Source organism: Schistocerca piceifrons, chromosome 5 (assembly GCF_021461385.2).
Source record: "Schistocerca piceifrons isolate TAMUIC-IGC-003096 chromosome 5, iqSchPice1.1, whole genome shotgun sequence".
Taxonomy (NCBI): domain Eukaryota; kingdom Metazoa; phylum Arthropoda; class Insecta; order Orthoptera; family Acrididae; genus Schistocerca; species Schistocerca piceifrons.
In genome coordinates this window covers 345239420-345259370 of record NC_060142.1, presented here as the reverse complement: position 1 = coordinate 345259370, position 19951 = coordinate 345239420, and the positions used below count along the sequence as shown (strand labels likewise).

At 43.6% G+C, this 19951-nt stretch overlaps 1 protein-coding gene and 1 non-coding gene across 7 annotated transcripts in view; both read right to left on the bottom strand.

Moving 5' to 3' along the window:
• The window catches only part of LOC124798130 (hemicentin-2-like), a 1906233-nt gene that overhangs the window by 1090516 nt on the left and 795766 nt on the right, over positions 1–19951 (bottom strand). For 5 of the 6 annotated variants that reach the window (XM_047261391.1, XM_047261390.1, XM_047261394.1 and 2 more), the window contains one exon: positions 2263–2342. The gene's annotated coding sequence lies outside the window, so the exon portion shown is untranslated. The remainder of the gene's footprint in view (positions 1–2262; positions 2343–19951) is intronic. The other variant, XM_047261389.1, reaches the window with a different exon arrangement.
• On the bottom strand, positions 6387–6461 carry Trnat-cgu. The gene has a single exon. It is a non-coding gene; the product is annotated as a tRNA-Thr (tRNA).

The following is a 19951-nucleotide window of genomic DNA, read 5'->3' as shown; positions in this document are numbered from 1 at the left end:
AATAATGTACCGGGTAATACGTATACTGACGACATTCATATCGAAGTTTAAAAAATGTCGTATACGTGGTGAACCGCAACTCGGAAACACTTTCAGAGCTTGTTCAGGGATACCTTCTAAGGATTTTAGTGCAAGTGACTCACACTCCCCGGTGGCTCGTTACAGCGTTAATGCATATCGTTTGCTTTCTGGTACCAGTTAGATTTGTATTTGTATTGCACTGAAAATTACGCACAACCGGGCAACGACCGACGGTATGCGCTGTGTGTCTGGTTTCCAGCTGTTGGCAACGGCTATGCCGTCTTTAACTCGTTGCCCTCAAGTCTGCATTCAGTACTGTTCTGTTCTGTCTACTGTTTTCTTTCCCATCGGTATTTGTTGTGAGGGAACGGTGATACACAGCAGTTCTATGGCTATGTTTACTGATGAAGAATTGGCCGACATTCACCTCGTGTCTGTGTTCACAGAATGAATGGAAGAGTGCATGTAGAGGCTATGCTGATCTGTCCTCGCACCAATGTCAGCAGCATCGTACTACTTTTGCAAGTGAATGTTGTTGCATTAATGTATTTCTTGTGTTACACGTTTTGGTGGTTGCTTATTACAGACTTCTTCATTGTTGTGAAGGTATTTTCACGGAAACAAACGGGACTGCGTTAACAAACCGAATAAATCATGATTATGTACTCTGTAACAAGCAGCCGGAGACTGGTTCCCTCGCACCAAACAACCTCTAATGTCTATCGATGCTTCACCCAGCAAATAACGATCCATAACTTCAATTACTACCTCCTGAATCTTAGAAGCAACGGTATCGAAATTCTCAAACGATGCTTTAAGTCCAAAAGTGCGGTATATCCGGTACAATTAGCTACAGTGTCACACTACGAGATCAAAAGGATCCGGACACCCCCAAAAACATACGTTTTTCATATTACGTGGGTTTAGTTGCCCCCTGCTGCCAGGTACTCCATATCAGCGACCTCAGTAGTCATTAGACATCGTGAGAGAGCAGAATGGGGCACTCCGCGTAACTCACGGACTTCGAAGGTGGTCAGGTGATTGGGTATCACTTGTGTCAGACGTCTGTACGCGAGGTTTCCGCATTCCTAAACATCCCTAGGTCCACTGTTTCCGATGTGATACTGAAGTGGAAACGCGCAGGGACACATACAGCACGAAAGCATACAGGTCGACCTCGTCTGTTGACTGACAGATTTCAAAAGGGCCGTAATGTGTAACAGGCAGACATATATCCAGACCATCACACTGGAATTCCGAACTGCATCAAGATCCACTTCAAGTACTATGCCAGTTAGGCGGGCGGTGAGAAAACTTGGGTTTCTGGTCGAGCGGCTGCTGATAAGCCACAGATCACGCCAGTAAGTGCCAAACGACGCTTTGCTTGGTGTAAGAAGCGTAAACATTGGACGATTGAACAGTGGAAAAACGTTGTGTGGAGTGACAAATCACGGTACACAAAGTGGCGATCTGATAGCAGGGTTTGGGTATGGCGAATGCCGGTGAACGTCATCTGCCAGCGTATATGGTGCCAACAGTAAAATTTGGAGGCGGTGGTGTTATGGTGTTGTCGTGTTTTTCATGGAGGGGGCATGCAACCCCTTGTTGTTTTGCGTGGCACTATTACAGCACAGGCCTACCTTGATGTTTTAAGCACCTTCTCGCTTACCACTATTGAGCAGTTCGGGAATGGCGATTGCATCTTTCCACACGATCGAGCATCTGTTCACAATGCACGACCTGTGGCGGAGCGGTTACACGACAATAACATCCCTGTATTGGACTGGCCTGCACAGGGTCCTCACCTGAATCCTATAGAACACCTTTGGGGTGTTTTGGGACGCTGACTTCGTGCCAATCCTCACCGACCGACATCGATATCTCTCCTCAGAGCAGCACTCCGTGAATAATGTGCTGCTCTTCTCCAAGAAACCCTCTAGCACCTTATTGAATGTACGGTATGCCTGCGAGAGTGGAAGCTGCCATCGAGGCTAAAGGTGAGCCAACACCATATTGAATTCCAACACTACCGATGGAGGGCGCCACGAACTTGTGAGTCATTTTCAGCCAGGTGTCCGCATACTTTTGATCAAATAATGTATTATGCAGCACAATCAGTACAGCCTGTCCACCTCACAGTCAACTCAAATGTGCAAGTTAATTTGCTTTAAAAAGTTTTACTCAATGTCATTTAAAAGTGTACTTATACTCGGCATCTACTATTACTATTCTTCTTTTTACCTTGCTTTCGTGAACGAGGAACGACTCAGCTCTCCAAGAAACGGCGTCAAGTCAACATGCGGGCCCTCTGCTCACCGTATCTGAAACAGAAGTTGCATATTATTAGAAAAGCGGTAGAAATAACTTCCTACATCTCAGATAACATGAATAAAGTATTTCACTACAGACACCCTGACAATGAGATTTTGTTTCTTTGTTGATACCAGAAATACAATTCTATTTCATATCAAACTTGCAACGCTGAACTACTTTCGGCATATAAATTGATGTTGACTAGTTTGGTAAGCCAAGTAATACAACCCAGTACGTTCTCTTGGACTGCGACAGTTCAGCAGACAGGGCTATCGTCAAGGGTGTCCTAGGTAAGTGTTACGGGACCGCTCCTGTTCTTCATACGCAGAAATTATCTAAAAGACAGGCTGAACAACAATCTGGAGCCATTTTCTGATGATGCTGTAGTCTATGGAAAAGTGTCGTCGTTGAGTAACTACAGAATGGCTGGGATAGAATTTCTGTTAGGTGTGATGAATGGCCAGTACAACGCCGAGAGAGTGTCATTCCGAAAGACAAAGCTCAGCAGGTTGTATGGGTAACAGCTGTGACATAAAACTTGTCTCTCACTGTGCGATGGTGAAGCATAGTGCAAACCTTAGCTCCGTTACCTTTTAGTAGCAACAAAGTCCTCAAGCCCTGACATATAGGACGCGTCACCATATGTGTGTTACAACTGTTATCCATATTTTCTCTGCTTAAATGACTGCAGAACGAAAACTACGAAAATCAATAGAATCCTGTTTCGCTTATTAATGGTAAAGTGCGTAGCACCACATTACCCTCCGAAAATTATGAAATGTGATTACAATTGAACAGAATTCTCTTACTATTCTAGACACATCACATGTGAGTCTAAACGGGCTATATGGAACATAGTATATAGGCCATGCATACAACCACGAAACACTTCGAGTCAAACTGCATCTCTTCCCCACAGCAAATTATGCCATGTTCTATTCGTTTATCAGTAATCTATCAAACAAGAAGTAGTTTCTTATGGTGGAGCATGAAAATTCTGTAAATTTGGTCAATGTATTGAGATTTTCAAGACTTTCATGAATGGCACAAAATATTAACTACATTCGTTGTAGTCACAGAAGGATATGATTTTGCTTGTATCTAAACGATGTAAATGGAACTTAAATTTAAGAGTCTCAAAGAATAATGTCATCCCCGTGTGAGTGTGGTTTCTCCGTTAGATCAGTCGAATATATAATCATCTCATCCAAGATTTAAATTTCTATCCAGCAACTGCGTAGGCTTAGTTCACGAAGAATGGTAACGAAAGGTTGTTCTACGATATTAATATTCACTAATCAAACCATATTGAAAAACAAGAAAGAAATGGAAGGGGAGAAAACTTACCCATACGATAAATTATGGCGATCTGTGCAGGACAATATTACAAAAACGTTCAACAATTATACACCACTGGCTATTAAAATTGCTACAGCAAGAAGAAATGCAGATGATAAATGGGTATGCTTTGGACAAAAATATTATACTCGAACTGACATGTGATTATATTTTCACGCAATTTGGGTGCATAGATCATAAGAAATCAATATCCAGAGCAACAACCTCTGGCCGTAATAACTGCCTTGATACGCCAGGATATTGAGTCAAACAGAGCTTGGATGACGTGTACAGGTACAGTTGCCCATGCAGCTTCAACACGATACCACAGTTCATCGCCGGCCGGAGTGGCCGTGCGGTTCTAGGCGCTACACTCTGGAGGCGAGCGACCGCTGCGGTCCCAGGTTCGAATCCTGCCTCGGGCATGGATGTGTGTGATGTCCTTAGGTTCGTTAGGTTTAAGTAGTTCTAAGTTCTAGGCGACTGATGACCTCAGAAGTTAAGTCGCATAGTGCTCAGAGCCATTTGAACCATTTGAACCACAGTTCATCAAGAGTAGTGACAGGCGTATTGTGACGAGCCAGTTGCTCGGCCACCATTGACCAGACGTTTTCAATTGGTGAGAGATCTGGAGAATGTGCTGGCCAGGGCAGTAGTCGAACATTTAATGTATCCAGAAAGTCCCGTACAGGACCTGCAACGTGCGGTCGTGCATTATCCTGCTGAAATGTAGGGTTTCGCAGGATCGAATGAATGGTAGAGCCACGGGCCGTAACACATCTGAAATGTAACGTCCACTGTTCAAAATGCCGTCAATGCGAACAAGAGGTGACCGAGACGTGTGACCAATGGCAGCACGTACCGTCACGCCGAGTGATACGCCAGTATGGCGATGACAAGTACACGCTTCCAATGTGCGTTCACTGCGATGTCGCCAAACACGGATGCGACCATCATGGTGCTGTAAACAGAACTTGGATTCATCCGAAAACATGACGTTTTGCCACTTGTGCACCCAGGTTCGTCATTGAGTACACCATCGCAGGCGCTCCCTTCTGTGATGTGGCGTCAAGGGTAACCTTAGCCATGGTCTCCGAGCTGATAGTCCATGGTGCTGCAAACGTCGTCGAACTGTTCGTGCAGATGGTTGTTGTCTTGCAAACGTCCCCTTCTATTGACTCAGGGGTCGGGATGTGGCTGCACGATCCGTTAGAGCCATGCGGATAAGATGCCTGTCATCTCGACTGCTAGTGATACGAGGCCGTTCGGTCCAGCACGGCGTTACGTATTACCCTCCTGAACCCACCGATTCCATATTCTGCTAACAGTCATTGGATCTCGATCAACGCGAGCAGCAACGTCGCGATACGATAAACCGCAATCGCGGTAGGCTACAATCCGACCTTTATCAAAGTCGGAAACGTGATGGTACGCATATCTCCTCCTTACACGAGGTATCACAACAAAGTTTCACCAGGCAGCGCCGGTCAACTGCTGTTTGCGTATGAGAAATCGGTTGGAAACTTTCCTCATGTCAGCACGTTGTAGGTGTCGCCACCGGCGCCAACATTGTGTGAATGTTCTTTAAAGCTAATAATTTGCTTATCACAGCATCTTCTTCCTGTCGGTTAAATTTCGCGTCTGTAGCACTTCATCTTCGTCGTGTAGCAATTTTAATGGCCAGTAGTGTAACTAATATCGGAGAGCCGAAGAGGACTGTCATAATTTTATCTACATCTACATTTACTCTCTGCAACCCGGCTTATAGTCTGGATGACGTTAGAACCATAACACAATCACAGTCATTAATAAAAATCAAGCACCAGATTATGAAACCATCGGAGAATAAATAAGCAATCTCTGGCAGTAAAACTTGTCTGTAGCATATGAAGAAAAATAAATACGCAATATGATAGAATTATAAATGTGTATGATCAACAAAGTGGACACTGCGCTACTTGCTATATTTAATAGAGAAGTGAATGTGCAAAGTCCTAGAAGCAAAGATCAGGAAACGAACAATTAAAAAAATATTAATGCATGTTCATCGTAGATGTTCAATACGTCGGTCACAACATATCATTAAAACTGATTACTGGTTTCATCTTTTCAGCCGTCAGATCTAATGATTTAGTGGCGACACACAAACACGTGATCATATGAATACATGAACTGGACAAATCTGTCTGGACGCAAGTTTCAAATCAGGCACGATCCATTTGGTATCCTGCAATACTATCCCGCGGCCGTTTAGGTCGTTTAATACATTTCACACTGCTCTTTTTGTTTCTGTCATTTCTCACCTGTAACGATTGTGAGCGGTTCATGAAAATTTTATGCAATGATTTTAGGTTCTGACGCTATGAAATACACTGATATTGTTGTTTACTTCTTGAAGTTGTCGTGAGAATTATAGCCTCTCCTTTGTAACCGGATTTTCCTCTCGATTTGAGGAGAAGGGTAACGAAGATTTTTTTTTAACATTTCCATCTGCAATAATTGAAATTAATACTGTAGGTGTCCGCTACTGAAGTACGAGTGAAGTGGTGAAACTTATTTCGACAATGTGGCATTTTAGGTTACGGACAGAGAGAATGCAGCCAAGATAAAAATCAGTATGGTAGAAGTAAAAACCTTTTTGCTCTTCAGAATGAGATTTTCACTCTGCAGCGGAGTGTGCGCTAATATGAAACTTCCTGGCAGATTAAAACTGTGTGCCCGACCGAGACTCGAACTCGGGACCTTTGCCTTACGCGGGCAAGTGCTCTACCAACTGAGCTACCGAAGCACGACTCATGCCCGGTACTCACAGCTTTACTTCTGCCAGTACCTCGTCTCCTACCTTCCAAACTTTACAGAAGCTCTCCTGCGAACCTTGCAGAACTAGCACTCCTCTTGTTCAGGAACGAAATTAACTGCGTTGGATAAATTAGAAATTTTATTGAGTTTTTTTTTTTTAGGGTCGTCAGGTGCAGTCTGAGAAGCTTGCAAGGGTGTTGCAGGGTAGGTTGTGCTCACAAATAATTGTTAGGAAAAAAATTGGATACGTTGCGCCATTTCTGGTTTAATCAAAATTGAAGTTATTAAATCAGGTCGTTGCGTGCGCAAACTCAAGCAGCCTGGCAGACACAATTAGTGTTTGTGGTTCTCACAGCGTAGAAGATAGCTCAGGAGATAGTTGTACCATTGGCTTAGATTCCATCCTTGCTAGCGTCCTATATCGAATTTTTGTGTCGCTCTCTTGTTCAGTTTTACGAAACCAAACGAGTAACACGTTTGGCAATACCGCCTCTCGCAGACTGCTTGAATTTGAGCGCGCAAAGACATCCTTGGTTAACTTCAATGCTAAGTAAATCGGAAGCAGTGCAATGTACCCAATTTTTTTTTTTGTTAACATTTATTTCCCAGCACAACCTAACCTACAGCGCACTTACAAGCTTTCCGGATTACTTCTGACCACATTGTATAACATTATCGCGCGTTAGATTGTGCCCTGGACAGGTGAGCTGCAACTAAACGCCACCAGGTGTCGCGGGCCAGAGCAGCGCCAGACGGTGTCGGGGTCAAGTGAGGGGAAGCCCCGACCCCCCTGCCGCCTACGGGCACTTGGCAGGCTGCGGCTCATCCACGCTGCGGCGCCCCGCTGTGATTTCATCGCCTGCGGCCATCTCGCCGACACTCCTGGCGACGAGCCAATGCCTTCTTGTATCCCGTTTACGGTGTCTTGGGACCATGTGAAGGTCGACTATTTATCTTTCTTTATCAGTCGCACTGATGAGATTGAATTATAATGGTCGCCATTAAAACTACTACACCAAGAAGGATAGTAAATAACCAAATTGTACTTATTAGGTGTATGCAGTGTAGCAGAAGGATTACATAATTACGTTTGTAGGTGTTTACGGGGTATAATAGACAACTCCAACTCAGCTGCGCATCGAGTTGAACTGAGTTTTGATAACAGGTTGATCCAGCTCTGTGCCAGTGTTCACCAATCGCAGTCGCTGGCAAGCGGAGGAGTGGAAGATTGACAGTCTGTGACCAGATGTTTTCAATAAGTGTCAGAAGGTCCTGGTCATGGGAATAGAAGACCAAATTTTGTATCGATTTAGCCAGGACAGCACACACAACATGCGATCTTACATAATCTGGTTGAAAGATAACGGATATAGAGCACAAACTCCGGGCTTAACAGCTGTTGTCCAAATTGCCAGCTCCGAAGCAGAGGTGTCTCTCTCTTCGGAGCCTACACACACATAGACACTTCCGTCATGACGTATGCAGTACCAGGACTCGTCTGAAAAGACGATGTGGGGCCATTCTTGAGTACAATGTTATCGCAGGGCATACCACTGTCAGTCAGCCTCTTGGTTACTTGTCTTGTTCCGAAAAAAATGGCTCTGAGCACTGTGGGACTCAACTGCTGAGGTCATCAGTCCCCTAGAACTTAGAACTAGTTAAACCTAACTAACCTAAGGACATCACAAACATCCATGCCCGAGGCAGGATTCGAACCTGCGACCGTAGCGGTCTCGCGGTTCCAGACTGCAGCGCCAGAACCGCGCGGCCACTTCGGCCGGCTCTTGTTCCGAAGAAGTGCACATTCTGACATGAAATCCTTGACTTTCCTGTTCGATCTTGCTAAGAGATCTTTCCATTCCATCGGGAACTAGATATGTGTGGCCACTGATACCCTGAACGGCGTCCACTACAGGACTCACATTCCAATTCGTTTTCTAAACGAAACCCTGTGAGCAATGATATTTTGAGGAATGTCCGATTCCAAATGTCCATTGCTTGTAGTTCCCTTTACACCATCTGCTCGGAAATTTGTTTATGTGGACCAGCATTTACTGACACTAGCGCTGCCTCTTGACTTTGAAACTGACTGCAAGAGACATGGAGTGACACTCTTCTCCTAGGCCTGTGTCTTAGTGTCTTTTTAGTATCAAGTTTATTTCGTAAGGTTGCGTCGCTCGAGGTCATTCCTTGTAGACATGTTGAAGAGTTAGCGTTGATACACCCTGAAATCAGGCAACTTCATTCCCGCTGTTGTCGTGGTCTCGGTCAGAATCGGTAACTCCCTTCTGACTTTCGACGATCTTTCTTACGGCGCTGGCTGTATACTGCCAACTGGCACATACAAAAAGCACTTTACTGTCACGAACGGGGTGGGGAGATGCACGGCAGGTCTCATGGCTACCAAGTACTAGTTCCACAGACACAACGGAACCGACCAGCCGCCGTGTCATCCTCAACCCTCAAGCGTCTCTAGATGTCGATACGGAGGGGCATGTGGTCAGCACACTGCTCTCCCGGCCGTATGTCAGTTTACGAGACCGGAGCCGCTACTTCTCACTCAAGTAGCTGCTCATTTTGCCTCACAAGGGCTGAGTGCACCCGGCTTGCCAACATCGCTCACCAGACTGGATGGTTACCCATCCATGTGGTAGCCCAGCCCGAAAGCGCTTAATGTCGGTGATCTGACGGGAACAGGTGGTACCACTGCGGCAATTCCGTTATGTAAACAAATTGACATAATAAAATCCCGAACACTAATGACACACACACGCATCTGCAACACTCCACTATAAGAATAAGATTGACAAAGCGAATAAAATCTGGAATAAACTTCACTTAACTGAACCTGATAACAATTTTGAATCACATAGCTTAACTGTAAATGATTTTATCGTGTCCTGATTGTAATATTAAAATAGCCGTAATAAGGTTGTGCAATGGAAACTCGAGACAGTTCGAAAGTGGTGAAAATTAAAATACAGCGCCGCAGCAAACGAGCTAAAAAAAATCGTTGCCAAATGCAATGCAAGGAAAACCAGCTATGGTATGCACATCATGCCTTATGTTTTGCGCAGCTGCAACGCAGGGACACAAGAAACACAAAATTAAAATTTAGTAAGGAGATAGATTAAGAAACTCGGCTTACTTAATGATTGAAAAGAGACTAGCATTCAGAACTTTAATGTGAACCTCATTCACTAACAATTGCAACCATCTGCACAAAAATCACTTCTTATAAAAAATATGACTCTGCTATGAAATTAGTTAACGAAATAGTAAAGGAGTGGTGAAACTGTAACTCTGAGTCCAAGCTACGTGAAGAGATCACTTTGGTTAATCACTTTTCGACAGTCAAAGTAAATGACCCGAACCAATAAAGGAAAACCATGCTAAACATCTGTCTTTCACAAACTCATGATAAATGACACATGAACAAGCAATGCAGCCACAATACTGCGTGAATGTCTTCACACTTTTCAAATCAGTCTTTACACAATCATTTCCATAAAGCCATTTCCTCTGCGTTTGCATCTCTGCGTTCTGCTAGTTATTTGGTGACCACTCAGCAGCACCTTACCTTACTCTCTCGCTCACTTCTCTGAATGCCACACTGGCAACAACAGTGCTAGTGACAACCAAAGACCACATTGCTTCTACACACAACCTCTGTGGTGTAACATATCGACTACTGAAGATCTGAGTTTGAAAAACATCCATTGTACAAATATGATGTACGTCACATCGAACAAAAACAGATTTGACATCGCTTTCAATAACTACTAAAAATAAGCTAGAAATCTTTCAGTGTGGCGCAGTATTTGCCTCTGGAGAATCCGTGAGGTAACATTGTGGACGAGTCAACCCAGCCATAATGTCCCAAGGAAACGTGATGTGGCGGCATGAAACTGAAGGCGCCGACAGTTAGTGTCACCTCAGCAATGGTGAACGCACAAGCTAAGAGAGATATGAGTCGCTTGTGGACGGTGGACCGCTGAACATCCAAGCGACTACCCGCAAAACCACGGAGCTGTTACACGGAGCATTACATCCGGGGTGCCAGGGACAACTCGGTGGTGCACTACACCTGCTGTGAGGAATTTACAAAAGCAGACCTTAAGTGAACTGAGACTGCTTGCTATGGGAATGAATGGGAGGGTTTCATCGATACACAAAGACAGGCACTGGCTTGCTGCACACCAAACTGTATTTATGTTGTCTCTTGTTATTAAACGTCCTGGTTGTTAGTGCCTCCTCTGCTCGGTATCGCACAAGTAGCGACTCCAATTAAACTCTCTACAGCTGCATTACTGTACTGAACTATGTTTTAGAGAATAGCTTTGTATTGAGTCTCACTGATTGCGCACTTTTCGTGCGGTATACTGGTTGCTTTTTAGTGCTGTTAAAAGTAAATACAGTGATTTTCTTACATTATAAAAGCATATTTGTCTTAATTAACCCTTCTCATTGAAAATCAAGTTGGTTCACCATATTCGTCTTTTTCTTTTCACAGCTTAGAGCAATCGCTCTATTCGGAACTCAGTACTATCTGTTAACTGGGTTATGGCCTTATTTCATTTTGGTTTGTATTGTACGGCGATCTTTGGAGTCTTTAACGACTTTTCCTTCATCGGTGATCACAGTCACGTAGAACTTTACGAAAGAAATTCCCACCATTTAAGTGTAAATTACCTCGGCTTTACTGCCATTCTAAATGAGAGTGACTATGGAAACAAAAACAGGATTCTTTGAAATAACAGCAATTTACAGACATCAGCAGGAATTTCTTTCAAAAAGTTGTAAGTAGGCTGTTTAGGTTTTTATGTTGTTAACGTCACGTAGCGCTCTGTATGAAAATCACTGGCTGTGCTCTGTGCAGTCTGTGGCTGGTTGGCATCGTTGTAATATTCCCTATTGTAGTGTTGGGCAGTTGGATGTGAACAGCGCGTTGGACGTGAGCCGCCAGCAGTGGTGGATGTGAGAGAGAGATGGCAGAATTTTGAGAGCGGACGATCTGGACGTGTGTCCATCAGAAAGAGTAAAGTTTTAATACTGTATATCATGAACTCATATATATATATATATATATATATATATATATATATATATATATATGATGACTTTTCAATATTATTAAGATAAATACATTGTTTGTTCTCTATCAAAATCTTTCATTTGCTAACTATGCCTGTCAGTAGTTAGTGCCTTCAGTAGTTAGAACCCTTTATTTAGCTGGCAGTATTGGCGCTCGCTGTATTGCAGTAGTTCGAGTAACGAAGATTTTTGTAAGTAATTCATGAGAGGTATAGGTTATTGTTAGTCAGGGCCATTCTTTTGTAGGGATTATTGAAAGTCAGATTGCGCTGCGCTAAAAATATTGTGTGTCAGTTTATTGATGATCAGAGTAAGTGAAGAGAGAATTGTCTGAGCACGTTCAGTTTTGCTCAGCTGTTCAAACATCAAATAACGTAAGAGGTTTATTAGCACAGTAATTCATAAATTTTTCTATGGGGACATTTCAAAGTTTGCTATCCGTGTCTTTTCCATTCGTTCTAGGTGGTTCTTTCACCTTTATTTGTTTTCATCGTCATTTAGTGCAAAAATATGCAGTGGTCATGAATAAAGTTTTCATAACAGCAACCTTTTACTGCTCGTAAATATTTCATTTCAACCGCCTGAACATGGGTACAGCCTTTTCTTTTCATATTACAGGTTTCCCCATACAGTAAAACTGGTACAGCTACCACCGTACAGAAATTCTTGTTGTGCATTTTTTTTATGTTCCGCTTATAGTACCAAATACATTCTGCTATCACTGTAATTTAATACCTACAATTACGTTTGTTTAAATGAATATAGCTTCCTAGGTAACTGAAGTGGTGAACGTGTTCCAAAATCTGATCATAAATAGAATTTTGTTTAGTAGTGGGTATATCCTATGGACAACAATTGTTTTAGTTTTATTTACGGCTACCTTAAAATTACAATTATTTTCAATCAAGTTTGAAACTTGTATTGATTTTTGTAGTTTGTCTTTAGAATTTGCTATTCCTCGTAATACGATGTAGTCAGCATATAACAGTATACTAAAATATTTATTCTTCTTGATATGAATTACATTCAGCACTCTTTTTTCAAAATAGTTTAATTTTAGGGGAAACCACTGATGAATTAATCCATATTTGAGAAATAAATGGTTTCCAGCTCTGTAAAAATCTTTATTTATAAGAACACGAACGATGTCGTGATATTAGATCACATTGTCAGCTGTACATCTGCAGAAGATACAAGAGATACAGTCAACATTATGATCCTAAAACGGAGACCAATCCTTATAATTAAGCCATATGAAAGCTAACATGAAGATACTCATGTCGTTAAAACATTAGACCCGTGAGATGGGACGGAGGATAACTCAATGTCCTCTGGATAAAATGCAGTTACACACAACAAGCAGGGCGTCACCAGTAAAATTGTCGAGTAGAAAACCCTAAAATCACATTAACCTACAATAGAAAGGGAGAAAAGAAAAAGTACCAGCTAGTAGCGTTGATAGACAGACAGTTAAAAACTCACATCATATCTGGAGGCGGTGGACACGCACCCTCCAACCGCCTCGCCATACAAGGACCACGCTGGTGGTTAACGAAATCACGTGTCTCACAGTAGAGAGCACTAGCGCCATCACACACAGAAGCAGAGAATTACAAACATTTCCTCTCATGACCAAATATCATAGGAACACTGCAGTACAAACTATAAACTATTGTACCATAAAAAATGTATAAAAATTATACCAGATGCAAGAGCATATAACGAAAAGCCAGGATCATTAACCAGCCAGTAAAAAAACCATGACACCACGTCCTTGAAATGCAATCAAAGTTTGATAGTATATTGTAATGCCCTAACTCTACCTGGATATTAAGGGAATGTTGGGGTACTGTTGTTTATGACTTTCTACACAAAAGATAAGCAGGGATGGACTACAAAGTGGGGCATAAACTGTCGTCGAAGGAAAGCTGGAAATGAGCAGAAATGATTCGCGATCAAGATAACCACAGTAAACAGAAGATTTACTTCCCTTGTCTGCGATCGCAGACTCATTTTCTGCAGTGCAGCCTAAACTATGGTCTCACACTCGCGATTAGACGGCAGCTGCGTAGCGTCACGTGGCGATGTGGTTCCGAGCACAAGTAGGCTGAGCAGCTGCCGCTGGCTGTCGCATACTGCATATTGCGGCAGCAGATGCCGCTCGAAGTACAGAGCTGCTGTAGCCATGGCCCAGTGGACATGCTACATTGGGTCCGCCGCATACCACACGACCGTTATCGTCAAACGCAAACTTGCTATTCTGTTACCACCCTTGATACGCTGTGCACTGGCACTGATATGTGATGCCACATATACTTTTAAACTTCACATAATTGCAATCTCTTGAAGAACGTTTAAGGTTCACCCCTTACCCTCTCTTCGCGAGAGTTTTATATTATTAGCTACTCCTGTTACCGAAAGGCCAAAATTACGTAAGTGGTTACTTAAAGCAGACTTCGAATTCCTCAAAACTACTGTGTTCAACAAGATTAATACCAAACCATCTGCCACTCTGCTCCACATACCTGGCAGCAGATCTGTCGTAAAAGATGTGTACTTTTCACAAGTTGCTGTCTCTCTAAGCCCAAGTCTTTGGCCGATATTCAAGGAATAACTGACGCCGGCTTTAACTTCTTTGTCTTACGCTTTGTGCCTGCTTCTTGTGAAACTGCTCCACAGCACAGTATCCTATTGTAACCAATGAACTCGTCTTCCACTCGTCTAATATCTGTAGTGTGGTTCCATCTCCATTTGACCACTGCCTATGCCTAGCGAATTTTTGTACCCATTATATACTTGTTAACATCAATTACGTAGTTGATACCCTAACCATTGTTACATACGGTGTGCAGATTACGCATAAATTCTCGATCGTGGGCCTCTTTACACAAGAGTAACTGTGAACGCGATATAACATTGTTTTAAAAGCTACAGTCTCGTACCCGAGGTGGTGATTAGAGCTGTGGTGTATAACGGCATCGGTCACTGTAGCCTTTCTATAAACATACCCAGTCCTTGTACAATGTAAGGAAGTTTTTAAATCTAAGTAAGGTAGCCATTCTCCCTGACTGTATTCTTTGGTTAACTGTACCGTTTCATGTACATCATTTATATCATCAACAACATCAGAGCATTCCTCCTTAGACTCGCTGTACAGTAAAAGTTGGTCATCAACACAGTGGCTGCACCGTACTACAATACTACTAACATAGCTGGTATGCAAAGAACCAATCTCAGTTTTAGATTCAGTCAAAATTACTTTAGCAACGCAGTAGGACAACGGAGAGCACATGGCCAACGAATGTTTCTGAACATAGATACGATCTCTAAACCTCAAATTATTGTAAGTAACCACTGTAGTGAGGAGCATAAGGGTGTCGTCAATGTCATCTACGGCCTGTCCACTGTACTGCCACAATGTATGGTCAGACACGTCCTGCGAAAGCGAGCCGAGGTCTAGGGGTAGTGCGTTTGACAGTAATCAGAACGCCCTGGGTCCCGGGATGGAACCCCATCACTGCTTAAATTTTGAATGATAAGGCTTTCGGTATAAGAAGTCACCTACGTCTTTTCAACGGCCTTGTGAAAAGAGGATGGAGGAGCGGAAGAGGTTCAGGAAACTCTCCTGTCCGGATGGTGGAAAACTGCCCCTAAATGCCCGAAGTACCAGCAATGATCAACGGCATGAGGATACAGAATGCATTGGAAACTTCTGCATTAAAGACACACCACGTGTATGCACTGGATAAGAGGCCTGTAGTTGAAAAAGTGTCAATATGCTTTCTCCATTGGCAAAAGCTTACGAACTAGTTCCCAGTTCGGATTTCCGGATGGGGACTGCCATGTGGAAGTGACTATGAGAGAAAGATTGATTAATCAATTAAAGGGTGACAATCTACTGGTCGGGGTGATGAATGTCAGAAGTTTTTAGGTGGTAGGGAAGTTATAAAATCTGAAAAGGGAAGTGCTAAGGCTCAGTCTAGATATAGTAGGGGTCAGTGAAGTGAAAAATAAAGAAGACAAGGATTTCTGGTCAGATGTGTACAGGGTAATATCAACAGCTGCAGAAAAAGGTATGACTGGAGTAGGATACGTATGAATACGTAGGTAGATCAGAGATTGAGTTACTGTAAACAGTTCGGAGAAAGGGTTCTTCTCATCAGACTCGACAACAAACCCAGGCTGACAAGTTCAGGTATACATGCGAATGTCGCAAGCAGAAGAGATACACTCCTGGAAATTGAAATAAGAACACCGTGAATTCATTGTCCCAGGAAGGGGAAACTTTATTGACACATTCCTGGGGTCAGATACATCACATGATCACACTGACAGAACCACAGGCACATAGACACAGGCAACAGAGCATGCACAATGTCGGCACTAGTACAGTGTATATCCACCTTTCGCAGCAATGCAGGCTGCTATTCTCCCATGGAGACGATCGTAGAGATGCTGGATGTAGTCCTGTGGAACGGCTTGCCATGCCATTTCCACCTGGCGCCTCAGTTGGACCAGCGTTCGTGCTGGACGTGCAGACCGCGTGAGACGACGCTTCATCCAGTCCCAAACATGCTCAATGGGGGACAGATCCGGAGATCTTGCTGGCCTGGGTAGTTGACTTACACCTTCTAGAGCACGTTGGGTGGCACGGGATACATGCGGACGTGCATTGTCCTGTTGGAACAGCAAGTTCCCTTGCCGGTCTAGGAATGGTAGAACGATGGGTTCGATGACGGTTTGGATGTACCGTGCACTATTCAGTGTCCCCTCGACGATCACCAGTGGTGTACAGCCAGTGTAGGAGATCGCTCCCCACACCATGATGCCGGGTGTTGGCCCTGTGTGCCTCGGTCGTATGCAGTCCTGATTGTGGCGCTCACCTGCACGGCGCCAAACACGCATACGACCATCATTGGCACCAAGGCAGAAGCGACTCTCATCGCTGAAGACGACACGTCTCCATTCGTCCCTCCATTCACGCCTGTCGCGACACCACTGGAGGCGGGCTGCACGATGTTGGGGCGTGAGCGGAAGACGGCCTAACGGTGTGCGGGACCGTAGCCCAGCTTCATGGAGACGGTTGCGAATGGTCCTCGCCGATTCCCCAGGAGCAACAGTGTCCCTAATTTGCTGGGAAGTGGCGGTGCGGTCCCCTACGGCACTGCGTAGGATCCTACGGTCTTGGCGTGCATCCGTGCGTCGCTGCGGTCCGGTCCCAGGTCGACGGGCACGTGCACCTTTCGCCGACCACTGGCGACAACATCGATGTACTGTGGAGACCTCACGCCCCACGTGTTGAGCAATTCGGCGGTACGTCCACCCGGCCTCCCGCATGCCCACTATACACCCTCGCTCAAAGTCCGTCAACTGCACATACGGTTCACGTCCACGCTGTCGCGGCATGCTACCAGTGTTAAAGACTGCGATGGAGCTCCGTATGCCACGGCAAACTGGCTGACACTGACGGCGGCGGTGCACAAATGCTGCGCAGCTAGCGCCATTCGACGGCCAACACCGCGGTTCCTGGTGTGTCCGCTGTGCCGTGCGTGTGATCATTGCTTGTACAGCCCTCTCGCAGTTTCCGGAGCAAGTATGGTGGGTCTGACACACCGGTGTCAATGTGTTCTTTTTTCCATTTCCAGGAGTGTAGATAAAGTATACGAGAATATAGAACGAGAAGTTGACTATGCAAAGGGAGGTGAAAATATAATAGCCATGGATTGGAATGCTAATATAGGGGAAGGAGTAAACAAAAAGGAATACAGGAGAATATGGGCTTCGTAGTAGGAATGAGAGAGCAGAAAAACCGACTGACATCTCATATACATTTCAGCTTGTAATAGCGAATACTCCTTTCAAGAATCGCAAGAAGGGGCGGTAAACTTGGAAACGTCTGGGATATTGCAGTTAGATTATATCATCGTCAGACAGAGATTCGGAGATCAGATACTGGATTGTAAGGCATAACCAGACGCTGATATTCAAATCACAATTTATTAATGATGAAGAGTAGTCTGAAGTTTAAGAGACTAGCCAGGAAGAATCAATGCGCAAGGAATGTGATATTGAAGAACAAATGAATGAAAAAATGCGCTTGGACTTTCTGTGACAGTAGATACTGTGATAGTGAATAGCTCAATAGACACATCAGTTGAAGAGCAATGGAAATTTTTGAATAGGCAAAACACCGAAGTTGGAAAGAAAAGCGTAGGTACAAGGAAGGTAACTGCCCAGAAACCATGGGTAACAGAGGAAAGAAAAGCGTAGGTACAAGGAAGGTAACTGCCCAGAAACCATGGGTAACAGAGGAAAGAAAAGCATAGGTACAAGGAAGGCAACTGCCCAGAAACCATGGGTGAAAGTAGAAATACTTCAGCTGATAGACCAAAGGAGAAAATATAAAAACGTTCAGCAAAATTCAGGTATACAGAAATAAAAGAAACCATGGGTAACAGAAGTACTTCAGCTGATCGACGAAAGAAGGAAGTGTAAAAAGGACGTACAGGGATGTTAAGGCGAAATGGCTGCATGAAAAGTGTGAAGAAATCGAAAAATAAGTGATTATCGGAAGGACTGACTCGGCATATAGAAAAGTCAAACAGTCTTCGGTGAAATCAAAAGCAAGTGTGGTTTAAAAGTGCAATGGGAATTCCACTCTCAAAAGCAAAGGAGAGAGCTGATAGTTGGAAAGAGTACATAGAAGGCCTATATGAGAAGGAAGACTTATCTGATGACGTGATATAAGAAGAGAGAGGTGTCGATATAGAAGAGATGAAGGATCCAGTACTAGAATTTAAAAGAACTTTAGAAGATTTAAGATCAAATAAGATAGGTGTGGATAACATTCCATCAAAATTTATAAAACCATTGCGAGAAGTGGCAATAAAACGACTAGTCACATTGGTGTATAGGATGTATGAGACCATATTTTATTAGACTTTCGGAATAATATTATCCTCACATTTCCACAAACAGCAAGAGCCAACAATTGTGAGAATTATGACACAATCAGTTTAACACTTAATGCATCCAAGTTGGCTCAAATGGTTCAAATGGCTCTGAGCACTATGCGACTTAACTTCTGAGGTCATCAGTCGCCTAGAACTTAGAACTAATTAAACCTAACTGACCTAAGGACATCACACACATCCATGCCCGAGATAGGATTCGAACCTGCGACCGTAGCGGCCGCTCGGTTCCAGACTGTAGCACCTAGAACCGCATGGCCATTCCAGCCGGCCATTCAAGTTGCTGACGAAAATAATACACAGAAGAATGGAAAACAAAACTGAATATCTATTACATTACGATCAGTTAAGCTTTTGGAAATGGCAAGACAACACAGAGGCCGTTGATAATGGAAGCCTTACTGACGAAAAATAAAAACTCTTTCACTGGATTTGTCGACCTGGAATAAAGTGTTCGACTATGTAAAATAGTACTAGACGTTCGAAATTCTGAGAAGAATGTGAGTAAGCTACAAGGAAAGACGGGTAATGTACAGTATGTTCAAGAACCAAGAATAAGACTGGAAGACCAAGAAGCAAGTGTGCGGATTAAAAGGTGTGCAAGACAAGGATGCAGCCTTTCTCCAATACTGTGGAATTTATACGTCTAAGAAGCAATGACGGAAATAAAAGGAAGGTTCAACAGTGGGATTAAAATTCCAGTTGAAGCGATGTCAACGCTAAGAGTCACTCATGACATTGCTGTCGTCAGTGAAAGTGAAGAAGTATTACAGTTTGTGTTCAATGGAATGAACAGTCTAATGAGTACAGAATATGACCTGAGAGTGAATCGAAGAAAGACGAAAGAAATGAGAAGTAACAGAAATGAGAACAACGCAAAACTTAATATTAGTATGGGTGGCCACGAAGGACATGAATTTATGGAATTCTGCCACCCAGGGAGTAAAATAATCCACGGTGGACTAGCTCTAGCAAATCGGACTTTCCTGGCCAAAATAAGTCTACTACTATCAAACATACGCCATAATACGAGGAAGAAATTTCTGGGAATGTACTCACACGCTTGGTAGTCAGCATTTTATGGTAGTGAGATACGATCTGTCCGAAATCGGAACAGAAGGGAATCGAAGCATTTGGGACGTGGTACAACAGAAAAATGTTGAAAATTAGGTGGACTAATAACTAAGAAATGAGGACGTTCCCTGCAGAATCGGGGAGGACAGGAACGTGAGCGAAACAGTGACAAGAAAAAAGGACAGGATGCCAGGACATTTGTAAAGACATCATCAGGGAATATCTTCCATGGTACTAAAGGGAGCTGTAGAGGGTGAAAAGTACAGAGGAATAAAGAGACAGGAATACATCCTGAAAATAACTGAGGACGTAAGTTGCAAGTACTACTCTGTGATGAAAAT